General features: G+C 36.0%; 4 non-coding genes across 4 annotated transcripts; 2 read left to right on the plus strand and 2 right to left on the minus strand.

The window, feature by feature from the left end:
* Nucleotides 1-5,384: 5,384 nt before the first annotated feature.
* LOC130223864 (5S ribosomal RNA) lies at nucleotides 5,385-5,503 on the minus strand. The gene has a single exon (XR_008836975.1). It is a non-coding gene; the product is annotated as a 5S ribosomal RNA (ribosomal RNA).
* Nucleotides 5,504-5,930: 427 nt separating this feature from the next.
* trnaq-uug (transfer RNA glutamine (anticodon UUG)) lies at nucleotides 5,931-6,002 on the plus strand. The gene has a single exon. It is a non-coding gene; the product is annotated as a tRNA-Gln (tRNA).
* A 580-nt stretch (nucleotides 6,003-6,582) lies between these two features.
* On the plus strand, nucleotides 6,583-6,654 carry trnaq-uug (transfer RNA glutamine (anticodon UUG)). The gene has a single exon. It is a non-coding gene; the product is annotated as a tRNA-Gln (tRNA).
* A 139-nt stretch (nucleotides 6,655-6,793) lies between these two features.
* On the minus strand, nucleotides 6,794-6,912 carry LOC130224020 (5S ribosomal RNA). The gene has a single exon (XR_008837122.1). It is a non-coding gene; the product is annotated as a 5S ribosomal RNA (ribosomal RNA).
* Nucleotides 6,913-14,164: the final 7,252 nt, after the last annotated feature.

Here is a 14,164-nt window from a genome sequence, read left to right on the forward strand (position 1 = left end):
TTAATAGGTATGCTCGACGGATGCAAATGAAAGCTGCCGAAAAGAGAGAGAGAGAAAGGTAAAAGAAACACCCAACATGGGGCTCAAACCCACAACCCTGAGATTAAGAGTCTCATGCTCTACCGACTGAGCTAGCCGGGCTTCTGGTACAACCATTCTAGTCACTGTTTTGATCAATACCTTCCCTACCTGTGTAAAGTTTGATGCTGTTTTAAAGTCAACTGGAATAAGTAACTTGGCCAATCCAGGTACTGGACAACAAACTTCTGCTAAATCCTGATGTCATCATGTAATGCTAGACAGCACGTGGTCCAGGATCTATGCCCAGTGCACATGTTAGCAGTTGCAAGGCAGAGAAAAGCTTAATTCGACCCTGGGTGGGCTCCAAACAACAACCTTTCGGTTGACAGCCAAACGCGCTAACCGATTGCGCCACAGAGACTCAGACAGCAATGCGACTGTAGTAGAAATGCTGAAGCATACCTAAGCATAATAGGTATGCTTGATGTATCCAAATGAAAGCTGCCGAATAGAGAGAGAGAAAGGTAACAGAAATGCCCAACGTGGGGCTCGAACCCACAACCCTGAGATTAAGAGTCTCATGCTCTACCTTTTTTTTTTTCTTTTATTATACTGTTCAAAATTCATACAATTCACTTATTTATACAGATTACACTTCAGACAAAACATTTAAAAGGTCCATTTTACATCATAGCTTCACAACAATGTGTTTTTTTTTTTGTGTTTTTTTTTTTTTACATAAAATGTTGCACGTAGTATTCCTTAAACGTTAAAATCACATTTTTAAAAAGACATTTTTATTCCTGTGTCATTTAAAATCTTTGTGACTTCTTGAGTAAAAAAATCATAAAAAGCCTCCTGCATTTCCTCTAACTTAAAATAATAAAATAGACATTCAAAATATTTCTCCACCTTCCTCTTAAACACATTCCACACATCTAATAAATCTTTTTCCTTTTTTGCTACAACTCTTCTCTCCCATATTGCACTTTTCATTAAAATCACAAGTAAAGTTTTTATTATCACATTCTTTGTTCAGCCCCAACAGTAACACCTTTTCCCACTCTAGATTGCCATCTCTTTCTCCTTTCAAAGTTAAAATCATATGCTATTCTTGGAGGCTTCCCTTCCCATAAAAAATCTAAAAAACATTTTTTCAGCCTTTTTTCCATCCACAGTGGCATTGATGACACATATAAAATATTCCATAATTTAGAAACCATTAAAATATTCAAAATTAAAACCCTCCCCTTTAAAGTTAAAGACATTAACTTCCAAAACCTCAGCCTTCTTTCAATCCCTCCTAACATTTCCTCCCACATGGTTACTTCTGCTTTCTTTTCATCCCTCCCAACTACAATGCCTAAAATTTTTATTTCCTCCATTTCCTTGAATGTAAAATGTCCAGATAAAGCCTCAGTTCCTCCAAATCTCAAATATACTGTTTTATCTTCGTTTATTTTAGCTCCTGAACCCTTACAAAAATGTTGCACCGTTTCAATTGCTTGCTTTACACTTGCCAGATCTTTTAGTATTAATGTAGTATCGTCAGCATATTGAAATATTTTATTCACTCCCCCCTCTACCTCTATTCCTTTTATTCGTTCCTCATGCTTCACAGCTAATCCCAGTGGTTCTGCAACTAAGGCATATAAAAGTGCAGATAACGGGCAACCCTGTCTGATTGATCTTGTTATTTTAAAACAGTCCGTTAAAAAACCATTGCATTTTATCCTGGTTATAGCTCCTCTATATAAAATCTGAACCCACTTTATAAAATTTTCCCCAAAACCAAAAATCTTTAGCACTCCAAATAAAAAGTCATGCTCGACTCTATCAAAAGCTTTCTCGAAGTCCAGACTAATTAAAAAACCATCTTTCTTCTTATCATTTATATATCTTATTGTGTCTTTAATACTCATAGTTGTGTCAGCAATGTCTCGTCCTTTTATACTATATGCTTGGTTTGTTTTGATTATGCTTGGCATCACTTCCTTTAGTCTGTTAGCTAAAACTTTTGCTAAAATCTTCAAATCAGTGTTGAGCATTGTTATAGGTCTATAATTTTTTAAATCTACTTTATCCCCCTTTCCTTTGTATATCACCTTCATTAAGCCCATCCCCATTCTTTTATTTACCCCACCATTCTCAAAAATCTCATCATATACTTCCTTTAAAATACTAGATAAAATATATTTAAAAACGATATAAAATTCACTTCCCAACCCATCAATTCCTGGACTTTTCTTTTTGTTCAATCCACTAATTGCTCTTTTTATTTCTTCTTCTCTTACCTCCTTGTCACGTTCTCTTTTTCTCTCTTCTTCTACTCTTGATTTGATTAGCTTTAGCAATTCCCTTTTTTCTTTTTCTTTTACTCCCTCTGTGCAAAACAATTTCTCATAATATGATCTTATTTCTTCCAAAATCTCCTCATTTTCTTCCACTATGTTCCCATTTTTGCTCCTTATTTCTTTAATCATTTCTGCCTTCCCTCTTGTCTTCTCTAGATCAAAGAAAAATTTAGTGCACTTTTCCCCCTCCACTGTAAATTTAGCTTTGCTTCTTAATCTTGCACCTTCAAATTTCTCCTCCTCCATTTCTTTCAGTCTTCCTTCCAGTTCTTTTATCTTTTGTATATCTTTTCCATTCTCATTTTTCAATTCGTTTTCTAGTTTTTCTTTCAGCTCCTTTTCCTTATATTTTTTACAATTTTGTAACTGTCTACAGTATTTTATAGTAAACTTTTTAACTAAATGTTTCACATTCTCCCACCACATTCTTTTGTCCTCATTATAAATTTCATTCCCTTTTTTTCCTTTTGAATAATTTGCTTTATACTTAAAACATAGTCTTCATTCTTTAAAACCGCTGTGTTTAAAACCCATACCCCTGGCCCTCTTTTCACATTACTCCAGTCTAGATTCATAAAAATTGGCTTATGGTCACTCAGACTTGTTTCTTCATATTTGATCTTGCTTATAAACTCTTCAACATATCTTGTGCATAAAATAAAATCAATTCTTGTTTGACAAAAAAAATTCCCCACTAACTGTCTTCTTGAGTACTCTTTTGTCTGTTCATTCCTTTCTCTCCACACATCAATTAAATTCATTTCCTCCATCAATATTTTCAGTTCTTTTCTTCCTTTATCTGTTTTAAAAACCATTCCCTCAGCCATTTCTAATTTACTAAAAACAGTGTTAAAATCCCCCATGATAATAACTCTTTCATGTTTCTTTAAATAATCTCTTAGTACATTAAAATACTCTTTCTTTCTGTTCTCCTCTGTTGGGGCATGAACGTTCACCATAATTACTTTTTTCTTCTCATTCTCCATTTCACATATCATACACTTCACCTCTTTGTCATTATAGATTGTTTTACATAAAACCCCACTGTTTTCTTTTATTAAAATTGCAACTCCTCTCCCCAGCCTCCCATCCCCGTTATTGTATAAAATCTCCCCACTCCACCTTTTTCTTATTTCCTTCATGTATTCTTCCTTCCAGTTTGTCTCTTGTAATAAAATCACATCTTCTCGTTTACACATTTCTTTCACTTTTTCAAATTTTCTGATGTCTAAAAGCCCTCTTGCATTAAAAGACACAATTCCTAAAACCATAAATAAGATAAAAACATTCATAAAAATCATCATCTCAGTCCATCTCTTCCAAGCCCTTTAGCAACTCATACTTATTTGCGCATTCAATTTCTTCATCTTTTAGCAGTTTTGTCCTAGCAGTCTCTAAATTAGGTTTTATCTTTATCGATCTTCTTCTTTTTGATGATTTCACCTGTGTCTCTTTGTTTCCGTCCTTTTGTAAATGTTCCTCTAACTCGTCTTGCTCCTCATTACTTTGGTCTTTTGTCTCCACTGTGTCCATTGCCTTTTGAAAACTGTCTGTCATGTGCATTTGTGTCCAAAATATGTCTTCCTGTTGTTCTTGTTGTAAGTCTTTATAATTCGAATTGCTCAATTCTGCTGATTCCAAAACATTCCTTAAACTGTCAGTCATATCCATTTGTGTCCATGTTGTCCCTTCTTGTTCAGTGACACTGTCCTTTCCATTGTCCTCATTCTCTTGTAGTTTTTCACTTTTAGATTCTGTTCTTCTGTCTTGTGTTGTTGTTTTGTCCTCTGACTGTATATTGTCTCCTTCATACATATGTCTGTCTACCCGCTGCTCTACCTCCTCCTCCTCTTCCCCCATCCAACATTCACATTTATTTAAAACTTTATTACAATCCGGGCACTTTACCGCATCGCAATCCCTTGCGAAATGCCCCCTTTCCTCGCACTTATAACACTTAAAATCTGGACAGTCTTTCACCACATGATCTGGGCTCATGCACAGCCTGCAAGTTTTCACCTGATGGCTGTGCATCACCCTAAAGTATTGTGGTCCTTCTGCTGTCTCTATTCTTGTGCTGTACGGGAGGGACATCTTCATCTTCAGGGATATCTTCAATATCTGTGCCCGGATAGAACCTTCTTGTAATTTTTGAAATGGGACAAACTCCCCAATTATCCAATTTCTCTAAAATATCTATGTCAGCAACATAGACAGGCAGATGCATGAAGGAGACAACATAATCTCGATTTTGTAGCCTCTTTACTGTACAGTTTATCCCTTTTAATAGTCAATCCGTCTGTTAACACATCAGCATCTTCCTCTCTTTCAAGTGTTACTTCATATTCCTTGTTTTGTTTTGGTCTTACAGCCAAAATCTTTCCATCCCCAATCCTCTCCATCACTGCTTTAATTAAATCCATTGCTCTCACCTCAGTTGTTTGTCCCATGTCCACTGTTACAGTTGCTTCTTTTAGATAAATCCTTTTCCTTGCTTCCTTCTCCGATCGGTTTGTTTCTCGTTGTCGTCTGTCCAGTCTATTTTCATTTGCCTTCTCAAATCCGTCCACCATTGCCAGGTCTGTCACCGTAGATCCGTCCATTGCAAAAAAAAAAAACAGGAATAAAAAACACTACTCCCGAACAGCTCACGCTGCTGGGAGGATAAACTAAACAAACACAAAAAAAGTTTAACAAAAATGTACTTGAGTCAAAAATAAAACTAAACAGAAGAAAATGTGGTGAGCCTCTCTCACCAACTGCAGCCAAACACTTCCTGGAATGTACCACTTTCACACATGCACGGGGGGATATGGCCGTAAGCAAAAACAGCCGTCAAGAGTTGGCTATTTAAAAATAGGCGCAGCACCAGGAGCCGAGTGCCGCTCAGCTTGCTTTGACACAGCACCAACAGAAACAATGCCCTTGGCCCCTCAATAGTTTACCTCTTTTTTAATTTTTTTTATTTATTTATTTTAAAAAAATTTTGCCAAATGAAGGAATTCAAAAAGCTTACAGCACCTGGTATTCCCAGGCGGTCTCCCATCCTAGTACTAACCAGGCCCAACCCTGCTTTGCTTCCAAGTTCAGATGAGATTAGGCATTGCCAGGGTGGTATGGCTGTAAGCGAGAGCAGCCGTCAAGAGTTGGCTATTTAAAAATAGGCGCAGCACCAGGAGCCGAGTGCCACTCAGCTTGCCTTGACACAGCACCGACAGAAACAATGCCCTTGGCCCCTCAATAGTTTACCTCTTCTAGGGGTGTGATTCTCGCTTTGGGTGCGAGCCCCGGACGAGCCCTTTCCCGGACGAGCCCTTGCAGCTGTCTTGTGTTTTACAGGGAGGTATTATGGCTTTCATAAAAACTTCTTTCGAAAATTTCCATTTGTTAGCAGATAGTATCACCATGTAAAACGCTTAGGGTGTGAGAGGTCCCGGGTTAAAATCCTGGACGAGCCCTCGCGGTTGATTTTTGTTTTGAGGGACAGCTTGGATTTCACAGAGGCCTGTTTCATAACCAGTTTCTGAGCATTAGATAGCCTTTAAGAAGTGTCTTGGTTCCATGGTGTAATGGTTAGCACTCTGGACTTTGAATCCAGTGATCCGAGTTCAAATCTCTGTGAAACCTCTTCCTTCTCTCCTTGCTTTAAATCAGTGAAATGAATGAGACCATTTTCAATCACACCAATCAGTGAGTAGTTCCGATACTATACGCTGAGACATCTATTTGATGCTACCACGGTCCTCCTTCAGCAATCACTTATGTAACATGATGTGTGGTTTTGCCATTCAGCATAAATCTGTGAAACTGATGAGATCAATTTACTCAATGAAACAGCTGGACAACAAAAATTTTTAAGTTAACGAGTGACTCAACTTGTCGGTCTGGGGCTGCGAGTCTGGTTTTGGGTGGGAGAATTCACGCACAAGCCCTGCTTCAACGCATGAGATTTTGAAGGTATGTACTGACTCAATTGTTACATAAAGATTTCCAACCATGCACTGCTTCTGATGCCATGTGAAAGCTTCATGTTTTAGTGGCTAGTTGGTCTAGGTGTATGATTCTCGCTTAGGGTGTGAGAGGTCCCGGGTTAAAATCCTGGACGAGCCCTTGCGGTTGACTTTTGTTATGATGGATAGCTTGGATTTCACAGAGGCCTGTTTCAACACCAGTTTCTGAGCATTAGATAGCCTGTAAGGGATGTCTTGGTTCCATGGTGTAATGGTTAGCACTCTGGACTTTGAATCCAGTGATCTGAGTTCAAATCTTGGTGGAACTGCTGCCTTCTCTTCTTGCTTTAAATCAGTGAAATGAATGAGACCATTTTCAATCACACCAATCAGTGAGTAGTTTCGATACTATACGCTGAGACAGCAATTTGATGCTACCACGGTCCTCCTCCTTGAAGGAATTCAAAAAGCTTACAGCACCTGGTATTCCCAGGCGGTCTCCCATCCAAGTACTAACCAGGTCCAACCCTGCTTTGCTTCCGAGTTCAGATGAGATCAGGCATTGCCAGGGTGGTACGGCCGTAAGGGAGAGCAGCCGTCAAGAGTTGGCTATTTAAAAATAGGCGCAGCACCAGGAGCCAAGTGCCGCTCAGCTTGCCTTGACACAGCACTGACAGAAACAATGCCCTTGGCCCCTCAATAGTTTTTTATTTATTTTTTTATTTATTTATGAATTTTTTTGCCAAATGAAGGAATTCAAAAAGCTTACAGCACCTGGTATTCCCAGGCGGTCTCCCATCCAAGTACTAACCAGGGACAACCCTGCTTTGCTTCCGAGTTCAGATGATATCAGGCATTGCCATTTTTTTTTCTTTTATTACACTGTTCAAAATTCATACAATTCACTTATTTATCCAGATTACACTTCAGACAAAACATTAAAAAGGTCCATATTACATTCATAGCTTCACAACAATGTGTTTTTGTTTTTTTTACATAAAATGTGAATTTATGATTTTTTTATTATTACATTCTTTGTTCAGCCCCAACAGTAACTTTCAATTCAATTCAATTCAAATCACCTTTATTTGTATAGCGCTTATACAATGTAGATTGTGTCAAAGCAGCTTCACATAAAAAAGGTCACAGTAAATAGGAACAGTATAGTTCAGTTTGTAGTGTTTAAGTTCAGTTCAGTTGAGCTCAGTTCAGTGTGGTTTAATAATCACTACTGAGAGTCCAAATATTGAAGGGCAAATCCAACGATGCGCAGCTCTACAGATCCCGAACCATGCAAGCCAGTGGCGACAGCGGAGAGGGAAAAAAAACTTCACTAATGGCGGAAGTGAAGAAAAAAAACCTTGAGAGAAACCAGGCTCAGTTGGGCACGACCATTTTAATTTCTCCGCTGGCCAAACGTCTTGTGCAGAGCTGCAGTCTCAGTGGCGGAGGCTGGAAGCTGGCCTCAGCGAAGACTCGTCTGTCTCTGGAGCGTCACAGGAATCAGTCTCATGTTCTCCACTCTTCCATGACCATCACAGTAGCTGCTCAGCATTCGGCCAGGTCCAGGATATGGAAACCTTGGGATCATCTCGTCGTTGGTCTTGGATCGAATCAGTGACTCTGCATAGTCTGAGGGCCTCGGGAAGAGTATCCCCAGGTGGAAATGGAGAATAAAGAAAATAATTAGCGTAGCTGATGTTCACAGTGTATATCAACAAGATGCATAACCTGTGTGGAAGCCCCCTAAGTGGTGCACTAAGTGTATGCTTTACTGAACAGATAGGTCTTTAATCTAGTTTTGAATTGGGAGAGTGTGTCTGAGCCTCGGACGTTATCAGGAAGGCTATTCCAGAGTTTAGGAGCTATAAATGTGAAGGCTCGACCTCCTTTACTCGACTTTGCTATTCTAGGTACTACCAGAAGCCCTAAGTTTTGAGACCTTAAAGAGCGAGATGGATTGTAGCGAGACAGAAGATTGGTTAGATAAACAGGAGCTAGATTATTTAAAGCTTTAGATTTAGATTATTAGAAGTCATAAAAGCATGGACTAGCTTTTCTGCATCTGAGATGGATAGAATACTTCGTAACTTAGCGATATTTCTCAGATGAAAGAAAGCAGTTTTTGTGACATGGGATATATGATTTTTAAAAGTTAAATTGCTGTCTAATATGACACCCAGATCTTTTATAGTAGAGCTAACGCTAACTTTGTATCCCTCTAATTGTACGTCGAGTTGTGAGATCTGCTGTGTACAGGATTTAGGCCCAATAAGTAATAATTCTGTTTTGTCTGAGTTTAAGAGAAGATAATTGTTGGTCATCCAGTCTTTAACATCTTTAATACACTCAGTTAGCTTGGACAGTTTGGACGTCTCGTCAGGTTTAGTTGAAATATATAATTGAGTATCATCTGCATAGCAGTGAAAGCTGATCTCATGTCTTCTAATAATGTCTCCCAGGGGTAGCATGTATATTGTAAACAGCAAAGGGCCTAAAACTGATCCTTGAGGCACCCCGTATTTTACTGGGCTGATTTGTGAAGGCTGTCTATTAATATTCACAAACTGGTAACGGTCAGATAAGTATGACTTAAACCATTGTAGGGCCTGTCCCTGGACACCTGTAGACTTTAAGTGATTAATAAGGATATCATGGTCAATGGTGTCAAATGCTGCACTAAGATCGAGTAGAACTAATAGCGAGATGCACCCTTGGTCAGCAGCTAAGAGTAAATCGTTGGTTATTTTCACTAATGCAGTTTCTGTACTGTGATGAGCTCTGAAACCTGACTGAAACACTTCAAAAACATTGTTCGTCTGCAGAAAGGAGCATAATTGAGCAGAAACAACTTTTTCTAGTATTTTAGATATAAATGGAAGATTTGAAATAGGCCTATAATTAGCTAAGTTGCTGGGGTCCAGTTGTGGTTTCTTAGTAATAGGTTTAATAACAGCTAACTTGTAAGGATTTGGAACGTGGCCTAAAGATAAAGAAGAGTTGATAATGTTAAGAAGAGGTTCTCCTATAACAGGTAGCAATTCTTTCAGTAACTTTGCTGGAATTGGGTCCAATATACACGTAGCTGATTTAGAGCTATTTATAATTTTGTCTAGCTCTTCCTGTTCTATGATTTTAAAGCACTGTAGGTTATTTAGATTCAGTGGCGTGTTTACTGGATCTGAAGTATAAGGCGGTGCAGAAAGTTTAATATCTCCTATTTTCTGTCTAAAGCCTTCTATTTTATCACTGAAAAAATTCATGAAGTCATCACTATTAATTTGCGGTGGAACGTTTTGTTCCAAAGATGACCGATTATTTGTTGATTTAGCAATGGTGTTAAATAAGAATCTAGGATTGTTATGATTATTTTCTATCAGTTTGCGGAGGTGCTCAGCCCTGGCAGATTTTAAAGCCCTCCTATAGCTGGACATACTGTCTTTGTATGCAATTCTAAAGACTTCTAATTTTGTTTTTTTCCATTTACGTTCCAGGGCACGGGTTGCTGTTTTGAGAGCGCGGGTATGACTATTATACCACGGTGTAGTTTTATTCTCTCTAGCCTTTTTTAGTTTGATGGGTGCCACAGTATTTAAAGTGCTAGTAAAGATGGCATCCATACTGCTGGTTACTACATCAAGGTCATTTGCTTTTGCTGGTGCATTTCGAAGTAGAGAAAGATCAGGTAAGTTATTTATAAATTCATCTTTAGTGGATGGAACAATAGTTCTACTAGCGCGATATATCGGTGCGGATCTGCTAATTTCAGGTAAACACAGCTTATATAGTAAGAGGTAGTGGTCTGTAATATCATCACTTTGTGGTATAATGTCTACATCAATGACCTCAATTCCATAAGACAGAATTAGATCTAGTGTATGCTTTAGGTGATGGGTTGGATTAATAACATTTTGCTTTATTCCTAGTGAGAGTAGCAAGTCCATAAACGCGAGCCCTAATGTGTCGTTAGCGTCATCTATGTGGATGTTTAAAGTCTCCTACAATTAGTATTTTATCAGTTTTAACTAGTAAGTCAGAGATAAAATCAGAAAACTCTTTTAGAAAATTGACATAGGGTCCTGGAGGTCTATATATGGTGATTAGAGCGAGAGATAACATAGGTTTTTGCATAGTGTTTGGAAGGACAACATTAAGCGCTAGTACTTCAAAGGAGCTAAACGTAAGTCCGTTTCTCTGATTAACATTAAGAATATCACTAAAGATTGACGCGACTCCACCACCACGACCAGTTTGACGAGCCTCATGTTTATATAAGAATCCTGGAGGAGTTGCCTCATTTAAACTAATATAGTCATTTTGTTTCAGCCAGGTTTCAGTGAGACAGAGTGCATTAAGATTGTTATCTGTTATTATTTAATTTATGATAAGTGCTTTAGGTGCTAGTGACCTGATGTTTAGGAGACCAAGCTTCATGAAATTTGTATTTTCACTTTTTAGTGTTTTTTAATAGATTATTTCTGGAGCACACAGTACATTTGTTTCTTGATCTAATAATACGAGGAACAGACACAGTCTCTATGGGGTTAGTTAGGTATGCATTACTGTTATTTATGTGGGACGAATAGGAGTCTGTGTGGCTAAATTGTGAATTTTGTGAATTTTTACTTACTAGTCAGATAGAGCGAAGTATTCTGGTGATGTTGTCCGACAAAAGAAGACAAAAGTAGACAAAATCAGACAAAAGTAGACAAAACTAAACAAATCTAGACAAAACTAAACAAACTTAGACAAAACAAAACTAGACAAAAATAAACAAAAATAGACAAAATCAGACAAAACTAAACAAAATGAGACAAAACTAAACAAAAGTAGACAAATCTGACAAAACAAAACTAGACAAAAGTAGACAAAATCAGACAAACAAAACTATACAAAAAACTAGACAAAAGTAGGCAAAATCAGACAAAACTAGACAAAATCAGACAAAACGAAATTAGACAAAACTAAACAAAACTAAACAAAATGAGTTAGACAAAAAACTAGACAAAATCGGACAAAAATAGACAAAATCAGACAAAACTAAACAAAATGAGACAAAACTAAACAAAAGTAGACAAAATCTGACAAAACAAAACTAGACAAAAGTAGACAAAATCAGACAAACAAAACTAGACAAAAGTAGACAAAATCAGACAAAACGAAATTAGACAAAACTAAACAAAACTAGACAAAAGTAGACAAAATCGGACAAAACTAAACAAATCAGACAAAACTAAACAAAACGAGACAAAACTAAACAAAACTAGACAAAATCAGACAAAACGCATCTTGACAAAATCAGACAAAACAAAAGTAGACAAAATCTGACAAAACACAGCTAGACAAAAGTAGACAAAAACAGACAAAATGCATCTAGACAAAATCAGAAAAAACAAAAGTAGACAAAATCTGACAAAACAAAAGAAGACAAAAGTAGACAAAAGTAGACAAAAGTAGACAAAATCAGACAAAACTAGACAAAACTAAACAAATCTAGACAAAACTAAACAAACTTAGACAAAACAAAACTAGACAAAAATAAACAAAAATAGACAAAATCAGACAAAACTAAACAAAATGAGACAAAACTAAACAAAAGTAGACAAAATCAGACAAAACAAAACCAGACAAAAGTAGACAAAATCAGACAAACAAAACTAGACAAAAAACTAGACAAAAGTAGGCAAAATCAGACAAAACTAGACAAAATCAGACAAAACGAAATTAGAAAAAACTAAACAAAACTAAACAAAATGAGACAAAATTAAACAAAAGTAGACAAAATTTGACAAAACAAAACTAGACAAAAGTAGACAAAATCAGACAAACAAAAGTAGACAAAATAAGACAAAACAAAATTAGACAAAACTAATCAAAACTAGACAAAAGTAGACAAAATCGGACAAAAATAGACAAAAACAGACAAAACTAAACAAAACGAGACAAAACTAGACAAAAGTAGACAAAATCAGACAAAACACATCTAGACAAAATCAGACAAAACAAAAGTAGACAAAATCTGACAAAACAAAGCTAGACAAAATCAGACAAAACAAAAGTAGACAAAATCTGACAAAACAAAGCTAGACAAAAGTAGACAAAATCAGACAAACAAAACGACAAAAATAGACAAAATCTGACAAAACAAAAGCAGACAAAAGTAGACAAAATCAGACAAACGCATCTAGACAAATTCAGACAAACAAAACTAGACAAAACAAAAGTAGACAAAATCAGACAAAACGCATCTAGACAAAATCAGACAAACAAAACTAGACAAAACAAAAGCAGACAAAATCAGACAAAAGTAGACAAAATCAGACAAAACTAAACAAAACGAGACAAAACTAAACAAAACTAGACAAAATCAGACAAAACAAAACTAGACAAAAGTAGACAAAACCAGACAAAACGCATCTAGACAAAATCAGAAAAAACAAAAGTAGACAAAATCTGACAAAACAAAGCTAGACAAAAGTAGACAAAATCAAACAAACAAAACGACAAAAATAGACAAAATCTGACAAAACAAAAGCAGACAAAAGTAGACAAAAGTAGACAAAAGTAGACAAAATCAGACAAAACTAAACAAATCTAGACAAAACTAAACAAACTTAGACAAAACAAAACTAGATAAAAATAAACAAAAATAGACAAAATCAGACAAAACTAAACAAAATGAGACAAAACTAAACAAAAGTAGACAAAATCTGACAAAACAAACTAGACAAAAGTAGACAAAATCAGACAAACAAAACTAGACAAAAAACTAGACAAAAGTAGGCAAAATCAGACAAAACCAGACAAAATCAGACAAAACGAAATTAGACAAAACTAAACAAAACTAAACAAAATGAAACAAAACTAAACAAAAGTAGACAAAATCTGACAAAACAAAACTAGACAAAAGTAGACAAAATCAGACAAAACGAAATTAGACAAAACTAAACAAAACTAGACAAAAGTAGACAAAATCGGACAAAAATAGACAAAATCAGACAAAACTAAACAAAAACAAGACAAACCTAAACAAAACTAGACAAAATCAGACAAAACAAAACTAGACAAAAGTAGACAAAATCAGACAAAACGCATCTAGACAAAATCAGACAAAACAAAAGTAGACAAAATCTGACAAAACAAAGCTAGACAAAATCAGACAAAACAAAAGTAGACAAAATCTGACAAAACAAAGCTAGTCAAAAGTAGACAAAATCAGACAAACAAAACGACAAAAATAGACAAAATCTGACAAAAAAAAGCAGGCAAAAGTAGACAAAATCAGACAAAACGCATCTAGACAAATTCAGACAAACAAAACTAGAGAAAACAAAAGTAGAAAAAATCAGACAAAAGTAGACAAAATCAGACAAAACCAGACAAAACTAAACTAGACAAAACTAAACAAAAATAGACAAAATCAGACAAAACTAAACAAAACGAGACAAAACTAAACAAAGTTAGACAAAATCAGACAAACAAATTAGACAAAAGTAGACAAAATAATTTTTTTCTATCTGATTTCCTTGTTTTTGATTTCAAAGAAGAAGTAATGTTGTGACGAGTGCTTTTGATTGAGTTAGTGACAACTAGTGGATATTTTTGGCATAACATACTTCAACCAAGTGGTAGAGATGGCTCAATCAGGTTTAGTTAAGTCAGGTACTCCTCTCAATAAGATATGGTCAAAATATGTCAACCATTTAGTCGAGCAGGCAGTTATAACGGAATAATATCTAAATATTAATATATTTATAGATTTGAATTAAAAAAATTCTTGTGTTGTGAAGAAAAAATCTAATTATGTATGGAAAGCATCATTATTGTTTAGATATCGAA

The sequence above is a fragment of the Danio aesculapii genome, chromosome 4, assembly GCF_903798145.1.
Source record: "Danio aesculapii chromosome 4, fDanAes4.1, whole genome shotgun sequence".
In the NCBI taxonomy this organism is placed as follows: Eukaryota; Metazoa; Chordata; class Actinopteri; order Cypriniformes; family Danionidae; genus Danio; species Danio aesculapii.